The sequence below is a fragment of the Leopardus geoffroyi genome, chromosome B4 (genome assembly GCF_018350155.1).
Source record: "Leopardus geoffroyi isolate Oge1 chromosome B4, O.geoffroyi_Oge1_pat1.0, whole genome shotgun sequence".
In the NCBI taxonomy this organism is placed as follows: Eukaryota; Metazoa; Chordata; class Mammalia; order Carnivora; family Felidae; genus Leopardus; species Leopardus geoffroyi.
Genome location: NC_059341.1, coordinates 41,188,941 through 41,204,231, shown reverse-complemented (window position 1 = coordinate 41,204,231; position 15,291 = coordinate 41,188,941). Strand labels below are relative to the sequence as shown.

Here is a 15,291-nt window from a genome sequence, read left to right as displayed (position 1 = left end):
TGGCTGTTTTTTTTCTCAAAGCAGTGACTTCCACCCCCTCCCCCTTTTCCATGTGCTGGGTGCTGGGTGTGGGGAGAGCATTAAAGGGCACGCTCTGTCAGAAGACTTGCTGCTCTTCAAAGGCATCCACCACCTCCAACACGCTGGCCTCTGTGCTCGCTAAGAACTTAACCCATTCGTGCCGTCCTCTTTTACCCAATGTTGGATGCGTGGGGCACTGACCTCTCCTATTCACGCACTTGTACACGTTATGCCCACATCACCCCCTGTTCACAGCTTACAAGCTCTTGATGGTTTAGAGGAGGAAGGGGAGCCTGAACTGAGTACAGGCCCACAAACCTTTATCTGAAACAGCTGGGGTCAGATAAGTTTCTGAACTCAGAATTTTTCAGACTTGGGGGAGAAGCTAGCACCACAAGATGCCTCATGGGGCCGGGGTAGCACTCACACTCAAGCACAACATTTCTGTAGCAAAACTATTGAATATTTAAACTAAGTGGGGTTTGGGGCACCTGGGAGGCTCAGTTGAGTGGTTGAGCGGCTGACTCTTGATTTTGGCTTGGGTCATGATCCCAGAATCATGATCTCACGGTTGTGGGATCGAGCCCTGTGTCAGGCTCTGTCCTGGGGCATGGAGCCTGCCCAAGATTCTTTGTCTCTTTCTTCCTCTGCCCCTCTCCCCTGCTTTCTTTCTCTCTCTCTAAAAAAAAAAAACAAAAACAAAACAAAAACAAAAAAAAACAAAATTAAGTAGGGATGGATAGGACTGTAACTAACCCTTGCATCAACCGAGGTCTGGTTTTATGGCCAAAAGACTGCTACAGAATTGTTCAGAACTGCAAACAAGGGATTTAAACCGGTTCCCTCTCTGCCGGACTCTGCAAGGAAATGACATGTGATCTCATCTAATCTTCCTGCCAACCTGTGGGACGGGGATCACGCCTGTCCATTGGCCCTCCTTCCTCACCTTACTACCATCTTTACCCTCCCTTCCCACCCCCACCTCCAGCTGTGTCCATCCCTGGTGTCCTGGAGCACCTGGGGCATTTCCCTTCCCAGCTTAGTCATGTGGGGTTAGACTCCTCTGGGTCTTAGACTCCTCCTTGCTCTGTCCTCCTGGAAAGGCTGATCTGGGGATGTGAGAGCTAGCTGGGCTTTTCCCTCTTTGAGTCCTGGGAACACATGGCTTATTTCTCCAGGCCACGTTTCATTCAGGGGCCTCGCAGTTGTTTTCCGCTCTGCCCATAAAATGTCACACTTCTGTGATCTCACTTGTTAGGTCTGTTCTCTCTCTCGCCCTGGTTTCCTTTCTCTTCATATTTTCCATCCTCCCGCCTTTCCCCAGCCCCCTCTTCTCTTTAAGAGGGTCCTCCCAAGTGGGAAGCCACATATGAGTGTGATCTGAAGAATGACTTGTACCCAACCATCCTTTCCACTATCTGGCAGGGTGCCTGAATTCCCACCTCAGAGTGTGAACCGTGGGATCTGAGGCTTGTGCCGTCATTACCAGTCCTGCCGCTCCCCAGGTTATGGTCACTGTCTTCACTGTGAATCTTAAACCTTGGTGGGCATGGGGAGGTGGGGGCCTGTGGGGATGGATGACCCCATGCAGGAACAATGGGCAGTTGGGACCTTTACAGAGAACTTACCCAAAAGGGAATTGGGGGCCCTGGGAGGACTGACTAGTCATGAGCTGCTCAGCCATGCGAGGGAGGATTCCATGCTCTGAGCTAGGGCCCATCGTCCCCTCTCTGTGGGGGCAAGGGCAGGAGCAGGGTCTGCCTGGCTGTCCTGGAGTACCCTGGCCAGGAGGAGGAAAGCCAGCTTTCTCGACCTCACTTTCCTCTGGGCAAATGGAATGACCTCATCTCCTGCCTGCTGTGCTGTTTGCATCAATTTCTGGCGAGTCTTGGCCTTTCCTGGACTGGCTCCCTGGACAGTTCCTTCCTTTTGTCCACAGACCCTGTGGGTGCAACCTGCTGACCTCTCCTTCAGAATCTTCTACTACCACATTCTCTTTTGGGGTGCAGCTTCTCTCCACACCTGCTGGCACAGAGATACATATTCTCTTTTCAACATCTCCTTCCTTCTCTTGCATCTCCAGAGACAGGCCCACAGAAGACTTTTCTTTTGGTGATATTTGTTACTTTTTTTTTTTTTTTTTTTAAGTAGGCTCCATGCCCAGTGTGGGGCCTGAACTCATAACCCTGAGATCAAGAGTCACATGCTCTATCGACCGAGGCAGCCCGGCACCCCTGATTTTCATTGCTTTTGAGGGCGTGACTAAACTCTCGATCTGGAGCAGTGACCATAGCGTGGATGTCAGCTGGGGCCACTCTCCTCCTCGACATCTAGGTAAGACACTGCTCAGCTTCCAGGCAGGGCAGGTCCTGGGCAGAGTGGGGAGGAGACAGGACTGTCTACTGGATAAATTTCAGTGGGTCAGCTGTTACAGTCACCTCTCGTTCCGACTCCTCTTTCAGCTAAAGTCCTGTTCCTGCTTCTGTGCGCCTGGCTGTTCCCTTACCTCTGCTCGCACAGGTTCCAAATTTGAGACACAGGGCTTTCTTGAATTTTCCAAACCAGCTATAAACAGAAGCTTGTTAGGTGTGGCAAAACTTTTACTGAAGGTTTTTTGTTTTTTTAAAAAAATTTGTAAAATGTTTATTTATTATTGAGAGACAGAGACACAGAGTATGAGTGGGGCAGGGGCAGAGAGAGAGGGAGACACAGAATCTGAGTCAGGCTCCAGGCTCCCAGCTGTCAGCACAGAGCCCGATGCGGGGCTCGAACTCATGGTCTGCGAGATCATGACCTGAGACGAAGTCGGATGCTCAACCGACTGAGCCACCCAGGTGCCCCAGAAGGTTTTTTTTTTTTAATGTTTATTTTTGAGAGAGAGAGAGAGAGAGAGAGAGAGAGAGAGCATGAGAGCAAATGGGAGAGGGGCAGAGGGAGATGGGGACAGAGGATCTGAAGTGGGCTCTGTGCTGACAGCAAAGAGCCCAATGTGGGGCTTGAACTCATGAACTGTGAGATCATCACCTGAGCCAAAGTTGGACACTTAACCAAGTAAGCCACCTAGGCACCCCTGAAGGTTTATATTCATAAAGATACAACCTAAAATTGTATTTTGGATATTCTTGTTCTCAATGGTCCTTCCCACCCCAGAGATTAATCAGTGATCTTGCTACCTTACAAGGTGGGAAAGGCACTATCTTGCTGACACCGCCCCCACCCCACCCTGCCCTTTCTGTCACAGTCTGCCTTTCAGAAATGTTCTGTCTGGCAGCATACCTCATCTGTCTTCAGCTCCTAATCTCCAAATCAGTCTCGGCCCTTTATAAATCTATCAGTCAAAGTACTCACAGGAACACATTCTCTCCAAGATCTTTCATTAGAAGGGAGTTCTGTTACATTACATAGGCATCAGAAATCACTGTTCCTGATCTTTAATATCCAAATGCCTTAGTTTTTCTAGTCTTCTTTGTCCCCCATTCCATTCCTTTGTCCTCCACTCCTGCCTTTCTTTGATGACGCCACCCCATCCTTTCCCCCCGACCCACCACTTTAGGTCCTCCTTCCCAGCCACTCTTTGAGAGACCATGTAGCCAAGTGGGCAGCACAGTGGGGTGCACTCACTTCCCACTTCTATAATTTGCATTCTTGGGACTCCTCAGTCAAAGGGGACCAAGCATTTGTGGGCATTTCTTCCAACCTCTGACCACTTTTCAGTTTCTCATCTCCAGCTCCTAGCATCTCCTGGCACTTAAGTGAGTATTACTTGCTGAGTATTAGATGGTCTATCCTCAGCTATATTCCTTGACAGTTCTATCCACAATTATAAGTTTGAAATTTCAGGGGGCCCGAGGGCACATTGACCTCCCAAATTCCACTCTTCTCTCAACAAGAATTTTTTGCACATACATTCTATGCCAGGTAATGGATCACAAAGATGAAACAAACAAACAAACAAACAAACAAACAAACATGTGGTTTCTGCCCTCATGTAATTGACACACCAGTGACAGAATCAGAAATTGACCAAATAATCTCAAAGACAAATGTAAAATTTTTATTTTTATTTTATTTTTAACATTTATTTATCTCTGAGACAGAGAGAGACAGAGCATGAACGGGGGAGGGTCAAAGAGAGGGAGACACAGAATCGAAACAGGCTCCAGGCTCTGAGCTGTCAGCACAGAGCCCGACACGGGGCTGGAACTCATGGACCGCGAGATCATGACCTAAGCCGAAGTCGGCGGCTTAACCGACTGAGCCACCCAGGCGCCCCTAAAATTTTTAGTAAAGGCCATTACTGCAGCACCATGAAGGGGAGAGATAGGGAACAATACAGATGCGTGTCCCTTACAGGATGAGGAATGCTTCAACCAGGAAGTATGTGGGGTCTGCAAGCTCTCCACCTTCCTGAGAACTGTTTCTTCCTTTGGTTTAGGTTTCTAGACACCACCCTATTTTTTTCTTTGGCCACTTCTTTTCTTAAGCCAAAATAGTTTTTCTTATATACAGGTGATATAAAATAGGGATGATCTGGTCCTTGAAGTCTTGGTAGAATGTGCATGTGTGTACATGTGTGTGTATTTTGACGGTGAGTTTTTCACTGCTGATTTAATTCAGGTTTTCAATTTCTTCTAAGTCAGTTTGCTGTTTTATATTTTTCTGGGAGATTTATTTATTTATTTATTTATTTATTTATTTATTTAATCTCTTTTAGATTTATGGGTGGAAATATTGAAAATCACCACTAGGTCTACAGTTATTTTCATTTCTATTATTGTTTACTTATAATTTCCTCATTTTTTTCTTGATATAGTTGCAAGAAATATATCTAATTATTTTTTTTTTCAACGTTTATTTATTTTTGGGACAGAGAGAGACAGAGCATGAACGGGGGAGGGGCAGAGAGAGAGGGAGACACAGAATCGGAAACAGGCTCCAGGCTCTGAGCCATCAGCCCAGAGCCTGACGCGGGGCTCGAACTCACAGACCACGAGATCGTGACCTGGCTGAAGTCGGACGCTTAACCGACTGCGCCACCCAGGCGCCCCTGATTATTAATTGCTTCAAAGAACCAATTCATTTTGATTTCATTGTGTTTTTCCATTATTTCTTTGTTTTCTTTGTTACATTTTACTCTCTGGTGTATTTTTTTTCTTTTAATTTTTTGATTTTGAATTTATTTTAAATGTTTATTTATTTTGAGAGACAGTGAACACACATGTGAACAGGGGAGGGGCAGAGAGAGAGGGAGAGAGAGAGAATCCCAAACAGGCTCTGTGCTGTCTGCAGAGATCCTGACGTGGTGCTCGGTCTCACGAACATGAGATCATGACCTGAGCCGAAATCAAGAGTTGGACACTTAACTGACTGAGCCACCTAGGTGTCCCTGGTGTTGCTTTTAAATTATTTCTTTCCTTTTACTTTATTTGGGTTTACTCTGCCATTCTTTTTCTAACTTCTTGGATTGGATGCTCAGTTCCTTAATTAAAATTTTTCTTTTATAATGTTTGCATTTAAGGCTATAAATTTCCCTCTAGGAACTATTTTGGCTATGTTGAAGCAAGATTTTGTGAAAATAATAAAACATATTAAATCATAAGTTTGCTATATTGTGTTTTAATTATGTCAGCTTATTATTTTTTCCCATTGTTATTTATTTTTGAACTACATATTATTTATAAGTACATTTTAAAATTTCCACATCATTGGGGTGCCTGGTTGGTTAAATGCCTGACTCTTGATTTTGGCTCAGGTCATGATCTCATGGTTTTATGATTCGAGCCCCACAGCACAGAGCCTGCTTGAGATTCTCCCTCTCTCTCTGCCCCTCCCCGAATCACTCTCTCTCACTCTCTCGCTCTCTCAAAACAGATAAATAAACTTTAAAAAAAAAAGTGTTAAAATTTCCACATAATTTCTTGCATCATACACAAAAATAAACTTGAAATAGATTAAAGACCTAAATGTGAGACCTGAAACCGTAAAACTCTTAAAAGAAAGCCTAGGCAATAATCTCTTGGAGAACAACCTTAGCAACATATTTCGGCTATGTCTCCTTGGGGGTGGGGAACAAGAGCAAAAATAAGCTAACGAGGGATGCCTGGGTGGCTCAGTCTGTTGAGTGTCTGACTCTTGATTTCAACTCAGGTCATGATCCCAGGGTCATGGGATTGAGCCCTGTGTTGGGCTCTGAGCTGAGTGTGGAGCCTGCTTAAGATTCTCTCTTTCTCTCCCTTTGCTCCTCTTCCTCTCTCTCTCTCTCTCTTTCTCTCTCTCTCTTGCAAAACCAACAAAGAAACAAACTACTGGGGAAAAAAAAACTTGCACAGTAAAAGAAACCATCAGCAAAATGAAAAGGCAGCTATTGAATGGGAGAAGATATTTGCAAGTGATTTATCCAATCAGGGGTTGATATCCAAAATATATAAAGAACTTATAGAACTCAATACCAAAAAATCCAAATAATCTGATTTTAAAATGGGAAGAGGACCTGATTACACATGTTTCCAAAGAAGGCCACCAGGCACATGAAAAGATGCTCAACATCACCAATCATCAGGGAAATGCAAATCAAAACCATGATGAGATATCACCTCACACCTGTCAAAATGGCTAGTATCAAAAAGACAAGAAATAACAAGTGTTGGTGCGGATGTGGAGAAGAGAATACTCTTGCACTACCTTCCTTTAGGAAGGTAAATTGGTGCAACCACTCTGGAAAGTAGTATGGAGCTTCCTCAGAAAATTAAAAATGCAAGTACCATATGATCCAGTAATTCCACTTTTGGGTGTTTACTCAAAGAAAAGAAAACACTAATTTGAAAACTTATATTCACTCCTATGTTTAATAGCAGCATTATTTGCAATAGCTGAGATATGGAAGCAGTTCAAGTGTCCAGCAATAGATGAATTAATAAAGAATATGTGATATATATACAATGGAATATTACTCATCCATAAAAAGAATGATATCTTGCCATTTGCAACATGAAGAGACCTACAGGGATTATGCTAAATGAAATAAGTCAGGCAGAGAAGGATAAAAACCATAAAAAACAAACAGCGAACAGAAACAGACTTATAAATATGGAAAACAAACTGGTTGTTGCCAGAGGGGATGGGGGTGGAGGGATGAGTGAAATAGGTGAAGGGGATTAAAAGGTACAAATTTCCAGTTGCAATATAACTAAAAAATATAACTTACAAGAGACTAAAAGTGAAGCATACAGAGTATAGTCAATAATATTGCAATAACACCTAATGGGTGATAACTATATTTATGGTGGTGAGCATTGCATAATATATAGAATTAAAAAAATTTTTCAGATCCTTTTGTAGTTCATAAGCATGATGATTGGGTGTGCATGCTTTTGTGTGACATGTGCCACCCTTAAACCTTGTTACGACGTCGGCACGTTACCCGTCTGAAATTAAAAAAAAAAAAAAATTTCAGGGGAGCCTGGGTGGGTAAGCGTCAGTGGGTAAGCGTCTGACCACTCTTGATTTCAGCTCAGGTCATGGTCTCATGGTCATAAGTTTGAGCCCTGCTTTGGGCTCTATGCTCACAGCTCGGAGCCTGCTTCAGATCCTCTATCTCCCTCTCTCTGTCTCTCCCCTGCTCTCTTTTGCTCTGTCTCTCTCTCTCTGTGTCTCAAAAATAAACAAACATTTAAAAAAATTAAAAAATTTCCAGATCAATGAGGTTTAAAATGTTTCCTTTTTATCAATGTTGGTTTTATTTCATTGTGGTCAGAGAATGTCAGCTGTATGTGTAATATGGTAGGCAGAATATTGGCCCTCCGAGGATATGTACATCATTGGAACTGAATATGTTGTATGGCAAAGGGGAATCAAAGTTGCAGACAGAATCAAGATGGCTGATCAGTTGTCCCTGAGATGGGAAGATTATCCTGCACTATCCAGGTGGACTCATTACAACAGCAAGGGTCCTTATAAGTGGAAGAGGGAGGCAGAAGAGAGAATCAGAGGGGTGGCAGCAGGAGAAGGAGTCAGCCTGTTATTGCTGAGTTTGAAGATGGAAGAAGAGGGTCATGGGCTATGGAATGTGGAAGGCATCCAGAAACTAGAAAGACCAAGGAAACTGATTCTCTCTGGAGCCCCCAGGGAGAATCGGGGAGCAATGCAGCCTGTTGACGCTTTGATTCATTTCCAACTTCTGACCTACAGAGCTCTGATAGAAAATTTGGATTCTTTTCAGCTAATCCAGTTTGTGGTAATTTGTTAGGGCAGCCATAGAAAACTATTACATATAGATCCTCTGGTTTGGGATTTAGTCTGTGGTCTAGGATGTAGCTATAAATGTCCCCATATGCACTAGAAAAAAAAAAAAGTATATTTCCAATTCAGTGGTCTCCAAACTTTTTTGAGTTTGTACTTCATCGATCAAATGATTTTGATCATGTATCCCCAAATGTATGCAATATTTTTAAGCAAATTATGATCATTATTCAAATACAAATTCTATGTAAGTATATGGACATTATAAAGGATGGGACAAAATGGCATAAGTCACATATAAAAATACAAAAATGATAAGGTAAAGTTGGGGATAACAATATTTAAAGATAATATATTTACTTATTTACAACATGAAGGATCCTTTTGCTTTCATTAACATAATATATAATGACATTTTATACAGTATAACAATATACTAGTAATAATATATTTAGTAAAAGCAATATGATTTAATATGCTTTATTATTTTCACAAAATATTGCTTCAACACGTTATATATAGCGACCAGTGGATCTGGGTCCAAGTTCAAATATTTGGTTTTAATGACTGATTTAGATGAAAAAGGCGCTCTAGGTTGGGTGTGTTTTCTTTTAATGTTTATTTTGTTTTGAGAGAGAGAGCGAGAGAGAGAGAGAGCGAGCATAAGTGGGGAAGGGGCAGAGAGAGAGGGAGACAGAGGATCCAAAGTGGGCTCTTGTGCTGACAGCAGAGAGCCTGATTCGGGGCTTGAACTCATGAACTGCGAGATCTTGACTTGAGCTGAAGTCAGATGCTCAACCGACTGAGCCACCCAGGTGTGCCGGTTGGGTGTGCTTTCTAATTTTGAATCACGGGCCTATCTTCAGCAACACTTTTTCTGTTGGGATACTTGGTGGCCCAGGTTGAGGGCATGTCCCTTCAAGGTGGTTTTGCAGGTGATTTTATCAGACATTCTAGGGAATAGTACTCACCTGAGACCAATTTATATGTTATTTTCTCAGAGGCAGAGGGGGTTTCTCAATCATGATCATATAAATTTGAACCCTCGACCTAGGTGATCACAGGCTTATAGTTGCAAATTTTCAAGTTAATTTTTTCTCCACCCAAAAGGAAGACAGACAGAGGCAGGCAAGCTTCCTTGTGGAGGCTCTGTGTTGTAGAGTGGGTCTTTCTAGATTTTTCTTAAAGGTTTCTAGCTTTATGTGGGAGTGTGTCTTTTCCAATTTGGCCCTTGTGGGAGTATTTACAACCATGTAAATGAGTAAATGCCACTACAAGCCAAGGACTCTCTGTCCCAGAGAGTCAGCTGCTAAACATTTACCATCACATCATTTCTGCTGGCTCACTAGAGCCGGGCCCAGTACTTGTCTTTGGTCCTTTTTGTTTTTGAATCCAGAGTTATTTCCTGTCTGGACCCTAGATTAGAACTACTCCTGGCAAGGCTTTATCTTCCTACTTCAACCAGCTTAGGATCCCAAACCAGCAGAGCTGGATGGAAGGTTTTTGATCCTCCGGGTATATCTACTCATCTCACGGATGTCAGAACCACTGGCCAACGAGGTGAAATAATTTGCTCTTTGCGGCAAAGTTGAGAGAGAGCCTAGGTCTCTTGAGTTCCAGTCCACTGCTAACTCTAGCACTTACAGAGCCAGACACATATTTGGTGCACAGTGCATGTGCTGGATTGAATGAATGCTTGACAATACCTTCTGGACTCAGCCTGCAGACATGTCTGGGTTGCTCTTCCCGTTCCTTTCTGCTTCCTATCTCACAGAGATTGTTCCCTGCTCTTCCGCTTTATGAAGCCATCCCAACTTCTCTTTGCTTTTCTTTTTCTAAATGGAAATTTCATTACACAAGGAATACCTTCCTATGTCTCTTTCTAGAAAATTAAGCAAGTAAAACCCATTCATTCTACCAGTAGTTATATGCACTAACAATTCTCACACATGTGCCCCAGGACACAGGTGCAAGAAGGTTCAAACACTACTATTTGTAACAGCAAACAAAAAGAAAAAGAAAAAGAGAACCCATAGGTCCATAAATGGTAGATTGAACAATAAAGTGTAGTATGTTCACCCAGTGGATTATTCACCGAGTGGAACACTTAGGAGAAATGAAAATATCACTAATGCGGATGAGTCTCAAAGACACAATATCACACAACCATGTGAATGTACTTAATGCCACTGAATTGTGTGCCTAAAACCCAGCTAAAATCGTAAAATTTATGTCATGCAATTTTACCACAATAAACAATATATAAGCAAGCAAATAACACCATACTATTGAGCAATATTGAGGGAAGAAGGCAGGCCACAGAAAAGTACATGAGTAACATTCCATATATATAAAGTACACAAACAGGCAAAACTAAACAGTTTGCTGTTCAGGGATACACACATAGATGGTAGAACTGGAAAGAGAAGTTAAGGGAGTGATGGACACAGCCCAGACCTGGTCCCGCCTGTTGGGGAAGGAAGGGTATGGTCAGGAAGCTTCTGAGGTTCCACTAATATTACAATCTTAGCATAGGTTTTCAGTATTGTTAAAACTGGATAGTATCTTGTATATTGGATATAGTTCACAATGAAAAGAGTTAAAAATATAAATTATATAAAGGTATTTATATAAATGTATAAATAAAATGTCTGATAAAATAAACTGCAAAGCTACTTTAAGGGGACATGCCCTCAACCTAGTCCACCAAATGTTCCAACAGAAAAAGCCTTGTGGAAAATGGACTCATGATTCAAAGAAAACACACCTGAAGCAGTATGACCTTGGTCTAACTCAATCATTAAAACCAAATATTTGGGGCCAACCTGGGAGGCTCAGTCAGTTGAGCATCTGTCTTCAGCTCAGGTCATGATCTCAGGTTTGTGGGTTTGAGCCCCACATCGGGCCCACTGCCGTCAACCTGTCAGCGCAGAGCCTGCTTCAGATCCTCTGTCCCCCTCTCTCTTCCCCTCCCCTGCTTGTGCTCTCCCAAAAAATAAATATTAAAAATACCTCAAAACAACCAAATATTTGAACTTAGATTCGGATCTACCAATCACTATATATAAAGTATTGAAGCAAGAGTTTGTAAAAATGAGACACACTAAAACACAGTGTTCTTACTAAATATTTCTGAATATACTTATGTTGTATAAAATTTTGTTATATATTACTATTTTAGTGGGAGCAAAAAGATCTTTTATGTTGTAAATAAGTAAAAATAACGTTATATTTGTTTTCCGCAACTTTATCTCCTTTTGTATTTAAAAAATTAGAAGTGAAAACGGAAAAAAACAAATGGAACAATTCTAGATAAGCCTCAAAATCCCTTTGATCAGTTTTCTCCTCCGGCCTTCCGTTCTCTCTCTGCCTCCTCAGAGGTATCACTGTTTCAAATTAGCAACTATTCTTCTAGAACTTTTTCTAAACAAACAAATAAATTATATGTGTATATGTTTTATTATTTTAGGAATGTTCATGACCAAAAATGAGGGAAGATCCCTTTCTCTTGTTACTCTGTATGGTAATAAACAGGTTCTTTTTTTAATTTTTATTTTTAAATGTTATTTGTTATTTTTTTATTAAAAATTTTTGAAACGTTTGTTTATTTTTTGAGAGGCAGAGAGAGAGCACTAGCGGGGGAGGGCAGAGAGAGAAGGAGACACAGAATCCAAAGTAGGCTCCAGGCTCTGAGCTGTTAGCACAGAGCCCGACGTGGGGCTGGAACCCCGGGAACTGCGAGATCATGACCTAAGCCCAAGTCAGTCACTTAACTGAGTGACCAAGATGCACCCCCTTAAAAAAATTTTTTTTAACGTTTAAATGTTCATTTATTTTTGAGATAGTGTGCACACGAGCAGGGGATGGTCAGAGAGAGAAGGGGACAGAGGAGCCGAATCCTGCTTTGTGCTGATAGCAGCAAGCCAGATGTGGGGCTCAAACTCATGAAACCATAAGATCATGGCCAGAGTCGAAGTGAGACGCTTAACGAACTGAGCCACCCAGGTGGCTCTTTTTATACAGCAGAGAATGGAAGAGCACAACCTCTGCAGACAGACATCTGTCAGCAAAAAATCAGGTGGGTCTTTCTAGCAAAGTCTTTTGTTTTTTCTTTTCTTTTCTATTTTTTTAGTCTCTTTTCTTAAAATTTATTTTAATGTGTATTTACTTTTGAGAGAGAGAGAGAGAGAGCAAGCAGGGGAGGGGCAGAGAGAGAGGAGACACAGAATCCGAAGCAGGTTCCAGGCTCTGAACTGTCATCATGGATCCTGATGTGGGGCTCCAACTCACGAACTATGAGATCATGACCCAAGCCAAAGTTGGACGCTCAACCAACTGAGCCACCCAGGTGCCCCTAGTACCCTTTATTTTCTATTTAAATATTATTAAGTGATAATCAAAGATTTCTTACTCTGACCCCAGTCCCTCTCCTACTGAGGACCCTCTCCTTGAATTTGTCAGAGCAGGGAAGACCCTTGTCTCCCAGGAGGTGGGTGAAAAGCCTCACATGTAGCAGGTGGTCATTACTTCTCCCTAGCGAGGTCTTACGCCCCTCTTTCATACCTGAGATAATTGATGGTGAGGACACCTGATTTTAACTTTTCCTTTCTTATTTGGGGCATGGCAGTTTACCTCTTTTCTCTAAAGTAAATATTACACAAAGTGGCAGCAATTCTCCTAATACAGAATAAGATATAAAGCCTGAGGAACAAATCATCCATTGGTTTTCGCCACTTATTAGAAAATTATCTCATGGGGGATGCCTGGCTGGCTCAGTTGGAAGAGTGTGCGTGACTCTTGATCTCGGGGTTGTGAGTTCGAGCTCCACACTGGGTGTAGAGATTACTTAATACGTAAAACTTAAAAAAAGAGGCTAAAAAAAAATCCCCAAAACAAAAAACAAAACAAACAACAAAAAAATTATCTCTTGGAAGTGAAACAGTCCCAAGCCTGGCGATTTTATGCTCTTCATGTGTTGCTTTTAAAGCTCATCTTTGTCCAGATGAAGAAAAGATTCTTTTTTTTTTTTTTAATGTTTATTTACTTATTTATTTAGGCTATGCACTGAGCGGAGCCCAACGAGGGGCTCAATCTCATGACTGTGAGATCAAGACCTGAGCTGAAATCAAGAATTGGGCACTTAACCGATAGAGCCACGCAGGCACCTGGGTAAAGGATTCTTACTTGGCCTAGCATCTCAGCCTGCCCCTCAGAAATCTCCAAGGGCTTCCGCACACTGGTGTTTTGGGTTTTGTTTTCTCATAAGTGATATATATCATTCTAGAATTTGCTTTTTAAATCCAATAACATAGCTTGGAGATCATTTTATGATATAGAGCTACTCATTTTGTTAAATAGACAATGGATGTACATAGGGTTTTTAGCCATTCTCCTGTTCATGAACACTCCCCCGCCCAAAACATTTCATTATAACAAATGGTGTCGTATAAACATTTCATACCTCCCTGTGCATGTGGGAGTGTGTCTTCAGAATAAATACTGGGCATTGGAATCGCTGAGTCATAGGGTATGAATATTTTTCACTTTAATAGATACTGGCAAGTTGCCCTCCAAAGTGGCTCTACCAACTCACACACCCACCAGCAGTGGAATGAGAACACATATTTCCTCACATCCTGCCAAATTTCATATTAGCAAACCATTTCTGACAATCTAATTGGGGGAAAATGCTGTCTCATTGTTGTCTCCGTGTATGTTCTTTTGATTGCCAGTGAGGTCAAATGTCTTCCACAATTATTGGCGGCTTGTATCTCCTCTTTTGTGATGTCTTTATCCTTGTGACGCCACCAGTGTTCTAAAGTCCACTCTTGGCTCTTCTCTACAAAATCCTCTGCTTCGTGACCCAACCTTCAGGGCCTCTGCCAATCCCGTGGATCCCTTCAGATGTTTGCCATCTCCCTAGGAGCTGAGAGAAGCCACTGGGTGGCAGGGGAAGTCATTCTTGTCCCCCCACCTTAACAAGTCTCAGGACACTTTAGATCTGCTCAAAGGTGGTATTTCTTAGCTCATTTGGGAGCTGGATGTTGGGACTTGGCTGACCTTTATTTAGACTCCTCTGTTTCAGCACCAGATGCCTTCCTAAGATCTATACTGACCTCAAGCCCAGACTGAAGGACTCCTTGGTGCATGTTGACTCTTTTTAAGTTGAGATACAATTAAACATTTTAATAATTTTATAATGGGGCGCCTGGATGACTCGGTTAAGTGTCCAACTCTTGATTTTTGTTTCAGGTCATAATCTCACAGTTGTGGGGTTGAGCCTGGTGTTAGGCTCTGTGCTGGGTGTGAAGCCTGCTTAAGATTCTCTCTCTCTCTCTGTCTCAAAAAAAAAAAAAAAAAAAGTTCAACCATTTTATATGTGCAATTCAGTTGTGTTTAGGATTTTCACAAAGTTGGGCAAATAGCACCACTATCTAATTCGAGAACATTCCCATCTCTCCTAAAAGAAACCCCATACTCATTGACAGTTAGTCCCACTTGTTCCCTCCCCTCTCTGCCCTCCTCCACCCACCCCAAACCATTTTCTGTGTCTATAGATTTGCCTATTCTCACCATTTCATGTAAATGGAGTCATATAATATGGGGTCATTTTTATGTGGCTTCTTTCACTTTAGCATCATATCTTCAAATTTTATCTATGTTGTAGCATGTAACATCAGTACTCATTCCTTTTTATGGCTGAATAATATTCCATTGATGGATATACCACATTTTGTCTATCCATTTATCAGTTGATGGACATTTGGGTTGTTTCCACTTTTTTGACTATTATGAGTAATGCTGCTATCAACATTCATGTTGATACAAGTACAACATGTACAAGTTTTGTGTGAACATATGTTGGGTATAACCTATGATTGGAATTGCTGGGTCATATAGTAACTCTATGTTTAACTTCTTAAGGAACTGACAAACTAACTGTTTTCCATAGCAACTGAACCATTCTGCATTCTTATCGATGGTACATGAAGATTTTAGTTTCTCTACATGCTTACCAACACATGTTAATTT

The 15,291-nt window shown here is 41.9% G+C and overlaps 1 non-coding gene across 1 annotated transcript; it reads left to right on the top strand.

The window, feature by feature from the left end:
• Positions 1-7,347: 7,347 nt before the first annotated feature.
• Positions 7,348-7,451, top strand: LOC123592342. The gene has a single exon (XR_006709730.1). It is a non-coding gene; the product is annotated as a small nucleolar RNA U13 (small nucleolar RNA).
• The last annotated feature ends 7,840 nt before the right edge of the window (positions 7,452-15,291 follow it).